Here is an 18344-nt window from a genome sequence, read left to right on the forward strand (position 1 = left end):
TAGCTTTAGCTACTCAGCTCATCTCTGGTCCCTTAATTCTATTGGTTGAAAATGGAAGGTCATCAGAAATTATGAATCATATCTGAAATGAAATGAATTTTTTTTCTAGTTTCCTTTTCACAACTCTATTTCCCAAAGTCAGAGATTACATTTCAAGATGATTCCAATGAAATGATAGTAGCTTGCATTTATAAAACATTTTAAGTTTTACCTCACCTTTTCCATATGTAAAAGCCCTTTTAAAATGGGAAGGAAAGGGAGAATAGATTTTATTCATTACATACATGTTTTCTCATTTGATCTTCACTGGCAAGCTATGAAATAGATGCTTTTATTATCCGCATTAAGAAAGAAACTAAGGCAGAGAGAGGTTATTTGATTTGCCCAGCACCAAATAGTTTGTCTGGTGGAGGAGAATAATATGAGAAGCTATTCTGGAGATGACTGGGCTTGCTATATTTTACTTTTCTTAGGGATCTAAGCAGAGAAACAGGGTTCAGGAATGTTGCCTTGGGTTCACCTTAAACTTTCAAACTATAATCTTGGTTTTCACAATGGTCAGAAAGGGCTGATTATGCTGACTGGCCACATCAATGTATTTTATTCCAAGCAGGAACTCATCACTTAGAGATTGCATTGAATTTTATGAACTTGCCACACCAGTCCTTTGATTATACATGGGTTCTTTTACGTGGGTTAATAAAATGTTGTATAACAATGTCAGAGAAAACAAAGTGTTCAAAATAAACATAATGCTAATTTTTAGATTTGGGTTAGACCTTTCTCCCTAAAAACATTAATCACTCTCACATATCATTTATATTTTCTTATTCATTTTAAAAGAATCTTAAAAATGCAGGTAGAGTCATATATTAATCATTTCTCCTTGTACCATGTAGATGATAAGCACTATTAAGTTTTGTCCAAGGAAGACCTTAAATATATTCTGTCAATATAGAATAAAGGAAACCATTGTTTCTTTTCTGGAATACATGTATCATTGTCAAGTTTTGGCAGGCCTGTGCCTGAACCTTTTATCCTTTTCTTTATCTGAATACTTATTTGGCTTTATGAATAGTTATATATGTCTAGAATTGTACTGGATGTGACCTGTAGTCTCCAAGTACACATTTCTTATTAGTGAGGAGGAAACTTGACAGAGTAGACTACTCAAATTACGAGAGCAAATCAGTAGGATTTCAGAGTTTACTCTTACGAACATTATTTTTCTTCTTCAAAAGTAGTGAGTCGTAATAGATGCAGTGCTGGAACTGAATTCAGAATTAGGTTAAAATCTCTATTTTAGTGTTTGGTTGGATGGTAAGAACAATATTCATTTTATATAAATGGGAGAAAGTTTTCATTTTAAGAGGCAAGGAGGCTAGCATAGGGTCTTAATTGGTCTAGGATAGTAGATAAATTAAGAGGCATGTCATTGGTTCAGAGGTTTAAAGTAATAATAATTTTTAGTACCCTGAAGAGACATTGAATTAGTATTGTCATTACCATTGTTGTAATGGACATATGGAGGGGCTGAGAAAAATAGCATTTTATTTTATCAACAAGGAAATGTATTATTTCAAAACTTATTTTAAATAAAGTTGTTTTATTGCATTATACAATACTCTAATGTTGCACTGCATTTCAGTCCCAAATTTGACTGACCTGAGGTAAGCTGTGTTTGTGTATTCTAATTAAAAAACATTACTTTTCTTTTTAAAAACATTACATTTTTTGGCTCTCCTCTTTTTAATGTGGCTTCTTATTCTCTCTCTCTCTCTTCTCTCTCTCTCTCTCTCTCTCTCTCTCTCTCTCTCTCTCTGTCTCTCTCTCTCTCTTTTTTTTTTTGCTCAGTTATCATTTGGATCTTGCCCTTTAACTGTGTTTCCCCAAGTCCCTGTCCATTGTCTCTATACCCTCCTTTTCTGAGATTTTATAAGCTTAATTATCATCTCTATTCAGATTTAACAACAAACGTTTATTAAGCATCTACTCTGTGTCAGGCATTGTGTCTAGTCCTGGGGATGCCAAGATAAAGATCTTTCCCTTTAAGGAGCTCACATTCAAATGAAGAAGACAACATGAACATGTATATAAATATATATGACAAATATTTGAAAGATATTTTGGGAAGGGAACAGCCATGGATTCAGGAAAGGCTTAATTTAGAAGCTGAGTCTTGAAGAGAATAAAGAATTCTAAGAGGCATTCCAAGTATGGGAGACATCCAGTACACAAAGATGGGTATAATATGATTAGCAAGAAGTTTTCCTGGTTTAGAAATTGAGGGAAGAATATTACACAGTAAAGATGGAAAGGTAGATTGGGATCAAATTATGAGGAGCTTTGAATGCCAAAATGAGGACGTTATATTTTTGTCCTAAAGGTAATATGGAACCATTGGAAATTATTAAATAGGATAATGTCATGATCAGAAATGCATTTTAGGAAAATCACATTTGTAGTTCCAAGTTGGAATTGGAATGGGAAACAAAAAGATCAATTAGGCAGCTATTACAATAGTACAAAAGAAAAAGTGATAAACTATTGTGATGGGCTATGTGCAAAGAGAGAAAGGCATGTGCCAAGAGATGTTATAGAGATAGAAATGATGATTTGGCAATGGGATGATAATACTTGTTGAGTCAAAGATAATTCTGAGTAGAGAATACAAGGATGGTGATGCTTTCAACATAAATAGAATAGTTGTGGGGGAGAGTACCATGATAAAGTACAGCAGAATTCCCCTTCACAACTTCTCTGCAAAGAGCTATAAAACTCACCAGACTGACTCCTGACAGAGAAATCCAATTTTTAAAAATCGGTGTTTCACTTTTCTAGCTTAGGTCAACATTAGGTGATGGATGGAGAAATCTATACATACTGGGGACAGAGTCTAGTCAGGTATAGCTGTGTGAAACATTCTAGTGAAAGAACCTAAAAAGGACTGGGGACATGTCATGGGCCATGGCAAGAGGGTTCCAGAACTATCCAGAGGGATCTGTGAAGGGTGAAAGATGCAAGAACAAGTGCCCAATAGGCAGCTGTCTTTTGCTAGTCAATCACAAAGCAAAAGTGAACAGAGGAGGGAATCTGCAAACCAAAAGTGACAGTCCAGGGCAATGAGTGTCTATATGGGGTAGGTTATGTATGAGCAAGGAGTAAATTCAGGAAATCCAGTAAATGTGGCTCTGATGCCAGTATAGCAGTGCCTCAGCTTTATCCTTTAGCCCAGGCTAAATCCTGCAGCTAATAACAAAGGCAGGAATCCCACACCAAAGGGAGGCCTATAGTTTTGTCACTCTGAATCAACAGAGCTTTTCAAATGGCTGAAGTCAGCAGAAGTATACTGGAATGTTAACCAATGGCAAGTCCTTAGGAATGTTGTTCAGAACAAAATCAAGTTGAGGAATTTACAGAGGTCAGATGGGTGGTGATCAAATGTGTCCTGGATCAGGGAATCTTGTGAATATAGACAATTTGCTGGTTCCCAATCTGAGCTATCCTAAAGGGCCTAGAATGACATAATACTTAATACTCCAAGCAAATAGTATCTAGATCCAGGAGGACACAAACTTAATCATTTTTTTTTCAGATGTGCATAGACCTTGACCCTAAATAAAGTCTACAAAAACACAAACCTAGAAAAAGAGAATGTTTCCAATACTTCTATAAGCAGAGTAAAAAAAAAATACAGATTGAGCACAGATTTTTAGAAAAGATGAATAGGACATCTTAAGAGAGTTTAAAATAAAAAATGAAATGAGAGTGTTAGAGGAAAAAAGGAAGAAAAAATGAAAGTTGATAAAAACAATTAGAAAGAGGATTAATAATTTAGTCAAAGATGTACAAAATGTCTGAGCAACAATTTCTCTGAAAAATATAATAAGCTAAATAGAAATCAATTGTACCAGGAAGCAACAAGAAATATTAAAACAAAGTTAAAGAATGAAAAATAGGAGAAAATGTAAAGTATTTCATAGCAAAAATAATTGATCTAGAAAACAGACTGAAGAAAGATAATTTTAAAGTCATTGGACCATATGAAAGTCTTGACCAAAAAATGAGCCCATATATATATTTTTTTCTTTCTGTTTTTTTCTTAGAAATTCTGATTTGGGGGAATATGGGAAAACTGGGACAACTAATGCATTGTTGTTGGAATTGTGAACTGATCCAATCATTCTAGAAAGCAATTTTGATAAAGTTCACTTTTTCTATTCAATTTATACCAGAATTATTGTCAGAAGAAATCAAATTGGGTCTATATGATCTGGATATCTTTACTGGATTGTAAAATACTCACCCTCAAATTACATATTTTTTGTTGTTTACCTATGTTTTTTACTTTGTTGTTTTCTTTTATTGTCAGATTTATTAATCTAATGGATGTGAGGTAGAAATTCAGAATTATTTTAATATGTTTTTTAAATTAGTGATTTGAAACATCCCCCCACCCCCATTAGCTACTGACAGTTTAGATTTATTCTTCTGAAAACTTTGAATCAAATTGGGGGGGGGGGAGAGAGAGAGAGAGAGAGAGAGAGAGAGAGAGAGAGAGAGAGAGAAATGTTCTCCCCTGTCTCTTATTCTTTTTTTTTTTTTTACCCCCAGGTTAAACATTCTGAATTCCTTATTGCTAGTTCCCTTCCCTGGCTGAAATCCAGTTTATTGCTGATTTTCCTAATCCCAACACATAGGCACAGAACTTTATTTTATTATTTTTTTTTTTGCTGAGGCAATTGGGGTTAAGTGACTTGCCCAGGGTCACACAGCTAGACAGTGTCTGAGACCAGATTTGAACTCGGGTTCTCCTGACTTCAGGGCTGGTGCTCTATCCACTGTGCCACCTAGCTGCCCCGAGGCACAGAACTTTAATAAAAATTAATAACAATCTCAGGGCAAATCATAGTAAGCCCTGACATCATGAGTTTCTTAGTGTAAGGATGATTGACAACCATTGGTAATGGAAACAATTAGCAGTGGAAAAGATACAGACAATCAAGAAGTGACTGCGTAGGAATTCAAATCTTCTTTTGGGTTGTATTTACAATGTGACTTTAGGGAAGTCATTTAATCTGATTATGACATTGACTTCATAGAGATGTAAAAATCAAATGAGACAGTATAAAGAATTTTGCACATCTTAAAACCTTTGAATTCTGGGATTATTATCTACAGGTTGTCAAGTGATTAGCTTCTTGATGTCAGGCAAGGACTTTCTTTACTGTCAACTGTAAAAGGGGGCAGAAAATGAGGGGGAAGCTACCTGGTCAGTTGCAGCTAGGGAAATTTTCATAACTTGGAGGCAGGGTTTCCATGGCCCTGAAAAGGTGGTAGAAAGGTGGAAAGGTGGGTGAGATTTGTTGTAAGCCTCTGTTGTGTCCTTGGGTCTGTTAATTTTGCCTCTCTGCAAGTACTGTGAAAGGTGGGAGAGGGGTGCTGAGTGAGGTCAGTGAGTATCTGTTGATTGGTTTTGGCTTTGTTTTGTTTGCCCTTTTTTTAAAATATGGAGATAGTTGAAGTTGACTTTGTTGCATGATTTTTGTTTTGGAATAGTTTGAGAGATAATAGGAATAGGTAATAAGAATGAGAGATTTACTGAAGAAGAGAGCTAGGTTTTATCTTGGTGGTCTGTAAAAGGGTAATTTGTGCTCTGAACAGTTTGGTAGTTTTGAATTGCTCTCCAGAATGGGTGGATCAGTTCACTACCCCACCAGTAATGCATTACTGTCCCACTTTTCCCATATCTCCACCAACATTTCCTGTCAAATTAGCCAGTCTGGTAGATGTGAGTTGGTATCTCAGAGTTGTTTTAATTTACATTTTTCCAATCAATAGTGATTTAAAGCCTTTTTTTTTCTTCTCATAACTATGGATGGCTTTAATTTCTTCATCTGAAAATTGTCTGTTCCTATTCTTAGACCATTTATCAATTGAAAAATTACTTGTATTCTTACAAATTTTAAAAATAAATCCTTTATAAGAAATACTGGTGGTAAAAATTGTTTTCCAGCTTTCTGCTTCCCTTCTAATTTTGGCTGGATTGATTTTGTTTGTGCAAAACCTTTTTATTTTAATGTGATCAAAATTTCCACTTTGCATTTCATAATGTTCCCTATTTCTTGATGAGTCATAAATTTCTCCCTTCTTCAAAGATCTGACAGGTAAACTAACCCCTGCTCTTCTAATTTGCTTATAATATCAACATTTATGTCTAAATCTTGAACTCATTTTGATCTTATCTTGGTATGGGGTATGAGATATAGATCTATGCCAACTTTATGCCATACCATTTTCCAGTTTTCTCAAGAGGTTTTTTTTCCCAAATAGTGCATTCTTATCCCAAAAGCTGGAGTTTTGGGGTTTATCAAACAGTAGATTACTCTAGCCACTGATTATTGTCAACCTATTCTATTGATCCACTGCCTATTTCTTAGTCAGTACCAAATGGTTTTGATAACTGCCACTTTATAATATAGCTTTAGGTCTGGCAGAGCTAGGCCACTTTTATTTGCATTTTTATTTTATTAAATTCTTTTGATATTCTTGATTTTTTGTTCTTCCAGATGAATTTTATTATTTCTTCTAGTTCTACAAAATAATTTTTGGCAGTTTGATAAGTATACCACTGAATAATAGATTAAGTGGAATTGTCCTTTTTATTATATATTAACATGGTGAGCTCATAAGCAATAGATATTTTCCCAGTTATTTAGATTTGAATTCATTTGTGTGAAAAGTATTTTGTAATTGTATTCATACAGTTCCTGGGTTTGTCTCAGCAAATAGAATTATAAATATTTTATATTGTCTACAATGATTTTAAATAGAATTTCTCTACCTCTTGCTGCTGGGTTTTGTTGGTAATATACAGAACTGGTGGTAATGTATATGGGTATATTTTGTATCTTGGCACTTTGCTAATGTTGTTAATTATTTCAAGTAGCTTTTTTGTTGATTCTCTTGGATTCTCTAAGTATACCATCATATCATTTGCAAAGAGTAATGGTTTGTTTCCTTATTACCTACTTTATTCTTTCAATTTCTTTTTCTTCTTTTATTGCTAAAGCCAACATTTCTAGTACAATATTGAATAATAGTGGTAATAACAGGCATACTTGTTTCACCCCTGATCTTATTGGGAATGCTTCTAGTTTATCCTCAATTACATATAATATTTGCTGATGGTTTTCATTGACCTTTTTCTCTATTTTATGCAAATAAGCATCTAGAGATATAAAACTTCTCCTAAGAAGTGCTTTGACTGTATTCTATAAATTTTGGTATGTTGTCTCATTATTGTCATTCTCTTGGATGAAATCATTGCGTCTGTGATTTATGGTTTCATCCCTTCATTTTTTAAGATTAGATTATCTAGCTTCCAATTAATTTTTGGTCTACTTTTCCCATGGCCCTTTATTACATGTAATTTTTAAAAATAACATCTTCCCATATAGGGATATAAATTTTTTTCACAGCCAGGCAGTCTTAGATTGTTTCTCCTGGATCTATTTTCCAGGTCAGTTGTTTTTCCGATGATATAGTTTACATTTTCTTCTATTTTTTGGTTTTTGATTTTGTTTGGTTTTGTTTGACTGATGCCTTGTGAGATGGAGACCAATTCATATCACCATTTGAGGCTTCATCTGAAGATGTTTTGTCTTTAGTGTCCTCAAGGTTTGAGGTTTGTTCTTCCCTCTCTCCATAAAGTATATCTATGATCAGAGCTCTTTTTGTCTTTTTGCTAATTTTTAAAGGTTGAGGTCTGCAATTAGGCAAACTTCCTCCATAGGCACTAGCAGCTTCACACTGCTCTGGGCCCAGTGTTGTTGGCTTTCTTTCCATTATGGATGGGCATGGCCAAGTCTCCTTTATTCTGGGATTCAGGGGCTCACTATTTCTCTTCTGAAATTGTGTTGGAGGTCTCACAGCTAGTTTGCTGATCCACTGATTTTGAAACAGAACAGAATAGCCAATGCTGCTGTTTTTTGGCCTTCCAGTAGATTTCTCCAGTGTATGGAGGTCTTTCCACCCTGGGCTGTCCTGGGTCTCACTGCACTGTATCTACCCTGAACTGCTTACCTGCTCTTCCCAGTTTTCGTTGGAAACAATGCTAAATTAAGCCTTAAACAGATTCAGGAAGAGCCAAAATAGAGAAAGAAAATTACAGATCAATATCCCTAATGAATATTGCTACAAAAAATTTCAAAACTCTCAGGTATCTTCTTGGCTTCTCTTTGCCATCTTGGCTTTTAATGGATAAGCCTGGCCTATCCTTTGGGGGAAAGTTTCTGTGTTATTTGATAATCTGTGTTAACACTTTATGGAATAAGAACATATATTTAATGAAAGAGTAAATTTTCTGCAAGGCTACCAGTCCTTTATCAATAACTGACCAAACCACTCTTAGAGGACATGTATAGAGAAAACATTTCTAAACTTTGTAAATTTCTTTACAAATACATATTCTTGTATTCATATTATGTTGTTTATTTCAATATACTAATTCTCAGCCTCCTTTTCCTTCCTGGACTTTAAGCAAAAGTGCACTCTCAGGAACATTTGCCACTGCTGGGTTGGGTTCATGCAAATGTTGCCGGAGAACCTATGGCACTCTCAATCAATCCCAGAAGTCTGTAGGATTCAGGTATCTGGGCCAGACAGGGACCAGACAGTTGAAAGAGATTTTCTTTATCCTGGCTGATTCCCTGAGGATGCTTTTGGTGCCTGGCCTGCCACTCTGTAGAAACGCCCTGCTTCTGGGAGCTTTCAGTAGAAATGTTTGTTCCCTATCATTTTGGCAGAAACCAGCAGTCATTTGGGGGCTATTAGGCTAAATGTTTAAGTAAACATTTCCACTTCATTATATTCATGGAAATATGTCTTTTCATAGTGGAAACATTCACAAAACCCCTTTGTTTGGCCCAAAGTGTGATTGCTGTGGGATACAAACAGCCCACATTCTAGAAGTGTGAGGCTGTTGCTATGGCAAACACAGACAGGATAAAGACAGGATAAATGTGTTACTATTACCAGAATATACAAAGTCTGGAGAAATATAAAGACAATGACACATATTCTGGATCCTTATTTCTTACCTTATAGTTCCTTTACTCAAAATGGGTTGTCTTCTGTGAAACAACCATCATTAATTGGATAAGCATATTTTCAGACTTAAATATCCATTTTTTTTTTGTCCAATCAAGAAATAGTCTGTAAATAACAAATATCACTGTTACCAGTTTTGTGTCTAACTTCTCATCTATAAAAAGTCAGAATTAATCAAAGATTGTAAGGATAGAATGCACACATCCCTAAAGCAGGAAGTATCTCTTCCTTCTTGAAAGTAAAAAGGCTAGTATTTCTGTGATGAAAATAAGCCAGTATATCTGGCAGAAGAGCCTTGCCTTAGCATACCAAACCAATGGTATAAAAACAAAAAAAAATGGTATAAAAAATAAAAACTTGAGTGTTGGAAATGCATAGCTATGGACATTCATGGGTATCCCATTGATATCTGAGGTGTAGACCCACAATATTTTGTACTGGTAAGTGTCCTTTTTTTTTCTGTAAGTCTATAAAAAACCTTATTACTTTATTAAGTTATTAATCAACAAGAAAGTATATATAATATTTAACTTGATCATCAAGTGTTGTTTATGATGAAGCCAAGTGGTTAAATAAGAATGTCTATAAGATTCATGAATAGGTTTGTACAAGGGTGTAGAATCCTCACTGATTATCAGAATGATCTCAGTCTCCAAACCTTTATTACTTTTCTCTTACTCTCACCTTTTAGAGCTTATGTGACTCATGAACTAGGCATTAGTTCTGATTCAATATTTATTGATCTAGGAGGATAGTCTCCAAGCTTTTTTTTTTTTATTCATTCACATCTATTAATACAATATTTTAAGCAGGCTCCCTCAAGGTGAGCATAATATATATGCTTATGTGTGTGTGCGTGTAGTATAATATATGTATATATAACATACATATATAAAATACGGTTGTATATGTACACACTATATATATATATATATAAATTACATATACATACATGCACACATATATATACTATATACATATGCTATATATGTGTATATAATATATACTATTGTATTATGGGCAGAATAAAATATATACACAATGGACATTTTAAAAGACAAGAAAAAAGAAATAAACATTATTTTAAATAATTTGCTTATTAAAAGAATGATTTAAAAAATGATTGCTGGAATGAGAGGAATGGAATTGAGAGAGACCTTAATCTACAAAACCACAAGAATATAATGATAAGACAAATTCAATTCAAAATAACCTTGAGATTTTACATCACACATTGCAAATTAGCCAAAAAAAAAATGACCAAAAAATGACAATAGTTAATACTGGAAAGGTTGTAGGAAGATGGAAACACTAATATATTATTGAGGAACCATGAAATGATGTAACTATTTGAGAAAGCAATTTACAAAGTAAAATGACATGTCACTTCCTCCCTCCCTCCCATTTCCTCCATTCTTCTCTCCATTCCTTCTCTCCTTCTTCCCTCCTTTCATCCTCCCTCCATTTCTCCCTCCTCCCTTCACAAATTTCTTTCACTCTCACTGATATAATAATATTACTCCAGCGTCTTCTCTGGTATTCTACAGACTTGGCTCTTCTTCTGATGCTACTTGCTTCAGCTACAGCATCAGCTAGCAGTAAAAGATTGTCAGTTAATTTTCTGACTGTACTTTTTCTGCCTCTAGCCACATGAAAAGAAAGTAATGGAACAGCATAGGAAGTCTTTCAATGACAAAAACAAAGCAGAAACTTGAGGATTTGGGGAATATAATGATAATGATGGTTACCTATGGCTCCAAGAAGCTGTGACATACATAGCAGCCACATCCCCCAAAAATTATTTCAGCAGACAGCTAAACATGACTGAGAGTAACCTACCGGACTGAAACCCCTGTAGGAATTAGAAGGATGTCTAGACTCCAAGTATGTGAAGACTTTTCCTCATAGAACAGGCAAATGAGAACAATTTCTTCAATGGTCAGAGGTGCTAAATTCATCCACTGAATCCTGGACCATTGCCAGTTATCTTGACTTTTGTCTTGACTCTGAACTTTGATAGTTCTGGAAAAGAGAATGAAGCTGATGACTTATCACAACTCTGACTCACTTTCACTTAAATCCAATTCACATACAAGTTAAGACATTATCTATGTCATTAGTCTTCTACAAAAACAAAGATAATTTTTTTTTCCTTATTTGCTCTTTGAAATTCCATTGAACCCATCTTGCTTATGCAACCAAAATCTACATAATGTAGTTTAAAACTGATCTTCAGGCTTCTCTCACTTATGCATGGTTAAATCTCTGTTCAGCAGCAGAACTTAATTAATGAATCCCCAAGCTATTTCTATCACATCATTTAGTTTTTTTATATAAAATTCCAATGTTGCATTTTAAGTGATTGTCATTTTACTTAAAACAAATACAAAGTAGAAAAAAGAAAAAGAAAACATTGCTATGTGCACAGTAGAACATAAAAAAGAATTCAAAAATTGAGAAAGTAAATCTCCATTTCAGGAAAGACTACATAATTAATATTACACATTGTTTCAGAGATATAGATTTTTCTTTGCCCCTTTCTAGGTTTTCTTTTGTTCTATGCTGTGCTCTTTTACTTTATTCTTTTTTCTCCTGTTCCCTTTCCCTCTTCTAAGAAGGCTACAATTAAGCATGGGTATATTTATATGTACACACATGTATAAATATATGGCTGTATGTATATTGTGTGAATGTATATATTTTATGTGTACAGATGTATATATGTACACACAAAACCCACACATGCACATAATATACACACAGCTACATATGTATACATGCATGTAGATATCAATAATCATACACATACACACACACACATATATATGTAAGGCTGTACTATATTTCTTTGATCTCAGTTTCTCTGAAGGTAGATATCATCTTTTATAAGTCTAAGTCTTTTCATATTTTGAAAAATCCACTAACATAATTTCCTATATATATTCCAACCATATTCTCTGTAGTTACTTCAAAGAGTCTCAAACAATATTAATGCTGCTGACATATAGTATACTTCCCTATTTTTCTCTTTTGATTAAATCTATTTTAGCTTTAATTTTGTCTGAATTCAATGATTACTACCCCTGTTTTTTCTAATAAATTCTATTATTGATCATTATTATTATTCCTATGTTTAATTCTTATTTCCTATCCCTGCTGACTCCTCTGTTTTACTTCTACCCCTGCTTTACCTTGCTATTACTTAAGTTACCTCACCTCTAAGGATCCTTCTCTTTTTATCTCATTCCCATTAATCTATACACCCTTTTATACCTCTGCCTTTCTTATTTTATTCCCTTCTCCTTTTATTTATTTATAAATTTAGGAGAATTTTTTATCTATATCTATATTTATCTATCTGTCTATCTATCTATCATCGATCTATGTATTGTTTTCTCTTTAACCCATTTCCAATGTGAATAGGATTCCAGAACTACCAGCCCTTCTCCCCCATTTAATTCCTCTGTGCCAGTTCTTCCTCTTGTACTTCATTCATGTTACAATATTTTTCTTTTTACCTTTTTCTACGTGGTTTCGCTTTTTAGAATCACATTATACTCCGTTCTATCCCAATCTTTCCTTCAAATTACCCAATTACTAACATGATTTTAGACATATAATTTTCATTCCCAGGTATAAAACATAAACAGTTTATCCTTATTGAGTCACTTGAAATTAGTCTTTAATCTTTTCTCTTGAATCATATGTCAAATTTTCTATGAAGTTCAGTTCATTTTGCAACAAAATAATGAAAGTCTGGTAATTCACTGAATGCCCCTTTAAAACATTATTTGAAATTATGTTTAACTTTGCTGGATATAATATTTTTGCCCATATCACTAGCTTTTTTGTTCTTTTATATAGTGTTCCAATACCTGTGGTCTTTTAAAGTAGTTACTGCTAGTGGCTTGTGTGATTTTAATTGTGGCTCCATCTTATTGAGTTGTTTTGCTTTCTTATTACTCAGAATGTATTTTCTTTGATCTGAGGATTTCAGAATCTAACTATAATATTCCTGTAGGTTTTTCTCATAGGATCTCTTTCAGGTGGTAATAGGTGTATTTTTTTCCCTTTTTTTCACTTTCTCTTCTTCTAACACTTCAGGACAATTTTCTTTAATTATTTCTTGTATCAAGATTCTATTTTTGAGCATAGTTTTCAGGTAGTCCAATTATTATATTTTCTTTTCTTGATCTGTTTTCCAAATCTATTGTTTTTCTCATTAGGCGTCTCACATTCTCTCTTTTTTCATTCTTTTTATTTTTGTCTTATTATTTCTTGGCCTCATAACTTAGCTGGCTTGCTCAATTACAATTTTCAAGGAGTCATTTTCTTAAGATTCTGGATCTCTTTTTCTAATTGGTTGGTTTTCTTTTCATAATCTTGTTTTTCTTGTATTGTTCTTAATTTTAAAAATTCTTACTCAATCTCTCTCATTTCATTTTTAAAGTCTTTTTTTGAGTTCTTCCATTATAGCTTTTGGGGCAGATGATCATTTAATTTACTTTCTGGGATAAGAAAGACTATTTTTACTTCAGCATCTTCCTCTGAAGATGAACCCTGGTTTTCTCTATTGCCATAGTAATTTTCTATACTTGATTCTTTCTCCTTTGCCTGTTCATTTTTTTTCATATTTGTAGCAAATGATTGGTATAATCCTCTAGTCCTAGAGTTGGGTTGGGAATGGTGCTTTGATATCAGATCTTCCTTCAGTTCTTCCCTCTAACCTAGAACCCCCAAATGGAGAACTTTGCCCTCCTGTAAATGCCCACAACCAGCAGCATCCTTGCTCCCTGGCTTCTGCCCTTTTGGATGTTTGTTGGTTCCTTCTTGCTCAGGGACACATTTTAGCAGCACAGCTGGGCCTGGCATTTCTTATCAGCAGAGGTTCCCCCAAACTTCCCAACTCAGACTCTTAATTCTCCACAATGGAAGGTGAAATTAGCCCCAGGGATCACTGCTTCTTGTCTCAGTAAAACTAATCTGGAGCTATTTATACTTGATGGAGCTAAATCTCTTGTCTTAGTGTTTTCCTTCAGAACTTTTTTGATTGTCTCAGGAGGACCTCTGTTCTGCCCCAACTCCTATTTGTTTTTACCACTCTAAATTTACCTTGTGATGCAAGGGAGCAAATCTGGAAAGCTTGGAATTTTCTTATATATTCCACTGTCTTCCCTGAATTCTATGTAAAATGTGATTATGTTTAACAAAGTAATGATTTACACACAATATTTAACATACCTTGACTTCAATTATAGGCAAAAGACAAAAATGTGCTAAGTACATCCACATCAGATCATAGATGTAAATATGAAAGGGATCTTAGAGGGTTTTCTAGACACACTCATCCACACACCCTCATTTTGTGGATAAATAAACTGAAATACAGAGCAAAGCTTCCACAAATGGCAGAGGTGGCATTTGAATTTAGGTTTTCGATTTCCTGTTGCTTCTCCTACTATTTCCATTGCTACTACCCAAGTGCAGACTCTAACTCTTTTGATTTGTTTTAGTAGCTTTCTATCTTATCTTTGTCCCTCAGTTTCATTCTTCTCTAATCTATGTTCCATAGTGCTTCCTACTTTATTTATTCCAAGTCCTGGGTATGTTATTTGTTGTTCATTAGTATCAGTCATGTCTGACTCTTCAATGGCCCTATTTGGGGGTTTTCTTGGTCGAAATATTGCAATAATTATCTTCTCCAGCTGATTTTATAGATGATGAAATTGAGACAAACTGGGTTGAGTGACTTGTCTAGGGTCACATAGCTAATAATATTTGAAGCCAGATTTGACTCGGAAGTCTTCCTGACTCCAAGCTTGACCCTCTAATTATTATCCTTGTATGTCCATGTTTTAGCTTTGGGTCAAAATTCTTCATTCCCCTCTTTATTGAATAAAGTTAAAAATCTGTCCTCAGGTTTTAGAAATGGTACACAATTTGCTATTTCCTCACTTTCCCAATCTTATCATACTATTTGTCTCCTGGTATTATGTACTCTCCTAGACAAACTGCATTGTTCTTTTCACCCATGCTTACTCTGTACTTTCCCATCTTTGTTCCTTATAGAAGCTTAGAATGCTTTCCATATCTATTGCCTGCTGAAGTCCTACACATATTTTAAAACCTAGCCCAAATGACATTTCCCCCAAAGAGATTTCCCAAATCTCAGAGGAAGGAAATGACTCTTATCCTCCTCAGCCTTTACATGTCAATTTCTACCTTTCAACCACTTATTGCATGTTACTATAGGTTTTTTTTTCTGTTTGTTTCCCAAGCATACAAAATTATAAATATTTTGAGTGCAAAGGTGTCTTATCTAATCTTATGTCTTTTAAAATATTGTGTATCTAGTATATGCTCAATAAGTATATCAAATGAATGAAGATCTCTAAGGTCTTTCATAGATCTTGAATTATGTGGATCCATACAAATTTCAGAAATTCCTCTGCTTTTATAGAGTATGGCACATCATATAATATTGTACTTTAGAACAATAGTTCTGACTTTATCCACCCTGGATTATCTACTTTTTCCACTTTTGTTGCTTTTTGGGTGGAGATTTTGTCAGGAGTAAAACCTTCATTGTTGATAGATTTAAATAAAAATATATGCAGAAATGATATTGAAAATATAGAAAAAAAAACAGAATAAAACTACATGGATTTAGAGCTTTATTTTGGGGGGCAAGATACTTTTTTATTTTAAATTTGGCAAAATATTTAACTCTGGATTTCAACTTTCCCATATGGAAAATGGAGAATATAATAAATAAAGCTTGAGTTTTGTATGATTTGGTAAGCACTCTAGCCTGTGAGTCACAGTCACTGCTGGTAGGGACCACACTTCAGGAAATATTACTTTTGACCAAAATATTAACCATTTTCATAAGGTACATAAAGGCATAAGATGAATACAGAATTTTAATTTGGGAAAGTTAGTCAAAAATACATTTTGTTTGATTTAAAGTAAAAATCAAACTGCAATACAATGAGTTAGACTAAAGAGATAGTGCATATATATTGAAATATTTACTTCTGGGTACAATTTCAGCCCCCCCCCCCCCCCCCCGCTACAGGTGTGTATGGGGAAAAGAAAGATATACATCATGCCTGTATTTTATATTTCCTTGCTCAGAATATGAGCACCTTTATATGGTTGTGGAAAACAAGCCTTTTTAATTGCATTCCAAGTGACAGCCTTTAAACAATAATATTTTTTCTGAAATAAAGCCAGGTGATTTTACATCACAGGAGGCTATGGCCATGTACCCAAAGCTTCATTGTGCAGAAATGAATTCCAAATTATTTCTCCCTTTTAAATTCACTTGCGCATTTCCTTATGTAAACAAGAATAAAGACAGTCAGACATAAGAGGAGAATGATTATGGTGCTGCATTTTTCAAGCATATGACATCTGTTTTTTTAATTCTGTGGCATTCCAACCAGCCCTAAAGAAAACCTCAAGGAGACGGATAGAAATGTTGCACCCCAAGCACACAGCCTTATTAGCTGCAAGCACACATAGAAGCCAAAAAGTCAGGAAGAACGCCCATACTACCCATCAAAACTATTCTTGATGGCCCATGTGTTCATGATGAGGGGAGCTCAGAAATTGGGTGCTTGTAACTCAAAATCCAATACATGCTCTTCACATAGATGTTTTCCAATAATACTTTCCCCTACCAGCTGTCCCCCAATTTCACAATCCATATCTACATATTTTTTTCTTCAGAATTTAGCTCAAGACTTTTCTTGACTTGGAAGAACTTTCCTCTAATTCTGTCAGATTTCTCTTTTATTCTATTCCTTAAGAATTGTTGTGATTGGTTAAAGGATATTGATTAACTTAGACTTGTGGACAAGCTGTTTTGTCAGTATTTTTTAATCATTCCATGTGTGTAGTTTGCCTCCCCAATTACATGGGGAACTAGAAGCAACTGGAAGGCAAGACCACTATTTTCTCTTTTATAAACTGGTCTTTCCTTCTACCCCACTATAATTAGAACAACTTCCTGAACTCAAGCAAGCATCACTAAATGTTGTTTGGTGTCAGCAGTTAAAACCTTTAAGCAATCAATTGAGAAGCTCTGATTAAGTTCTGAATATGTGTCTGGTACTGTGTTGGGTTCAATGGACATAAGACAAAAAAGTGGAATACAGTGCCTGATTTTATATTCTTGAGGAAGATATATCTTTTGGGGTCAAGGAAAGGATTGAGAAAGGCATCATGTTGGAGGATCTTGAATTGTGTAAATATAAGGTGTGAGAAAATTTATACTGGAGGAAGGTCCTATTTTTTTTTTGTATTTTTTTTCTATTATTTCCTTTTATTATACTCTTACTAGAATTCTTACCACAATGCTATGCCCCTGAAAAGAGAGTTACTAAGTATAGATTGGATTTTTTTTCCCCCTTCTATCTAAATTGAATTTAGAATGAAAGATCACTCTTGTTCTTTGATTTGCTTACTTAATTGTCTTAATCCTTTGCTATCTTAGTTTGTATATCATTTTATAGGTGCCCAATCTTCCCTCTATTTTTTATTCTCCTCGCTTTTAGTGTTTTGCTGTTACTTTTCTATTGTCAATTAACTTCTACTCTCATCCTGAACACAATTTCTTTAAAAAACAAAACCTATCTTCTCCTGAGTTGGCAACTATCTTCAGTAAATTTAAAGTGTCCCCTAGTGACCACTCAATACTATAGGGCACCACAGAGCAATGTATTGTTTTTCTTGAATGTTCTGCCTAGAGCAGAATCCAATCCAAACCAATAAGATTCAAATCACATTATGTCAAGGCAATTCACTTCAATTGAATTCAATTAAATAAACATTCTTTTAGCATATACCATGTACATAAATTTGGAGTAGGCATTTGGTGTCCATTTAGAAGTTTAAAGATGTTTGTGTGGGGGAAGCAAGAACAGAAATAACTATAATAGAAAATAATAAATTATAATTGCACAAGAATTACGAAATACTATGTAAGATTTAATGGGCAAAGGATCAGTCAGTTACTAAACATTTACTAAGCGTCCATTATGTGCCAAGCACTATTCTAAGTATAGGGGATATAAAGAAAGCTAAAAGACAGTTTCTGCTTTCAAGGACCTCACAATCTAATGGGGGGAACAATTTGCAAACACACACACACACACACACACACACACACACACACACACACACACACATATACAGGGGCAGCTAGACAGCACAGTAGATAGAGCACC

The sequence above is a fragment of the Antechinus flavipes genome, chromosome 3 (assembly GCF_016432865.1).
Source record: "Antechinus flavipes isolate AdamAnt ecotype Samford, QLD, Australia chromosome 3, AdamAnt_v2, whole genome shotgun sequence".
NCBI lineage: Eukaryota > Metazoa > Chordata > Mammalia > Dasyuromorphia > Dasyuridae > Antechinus > Antechinus flavipes.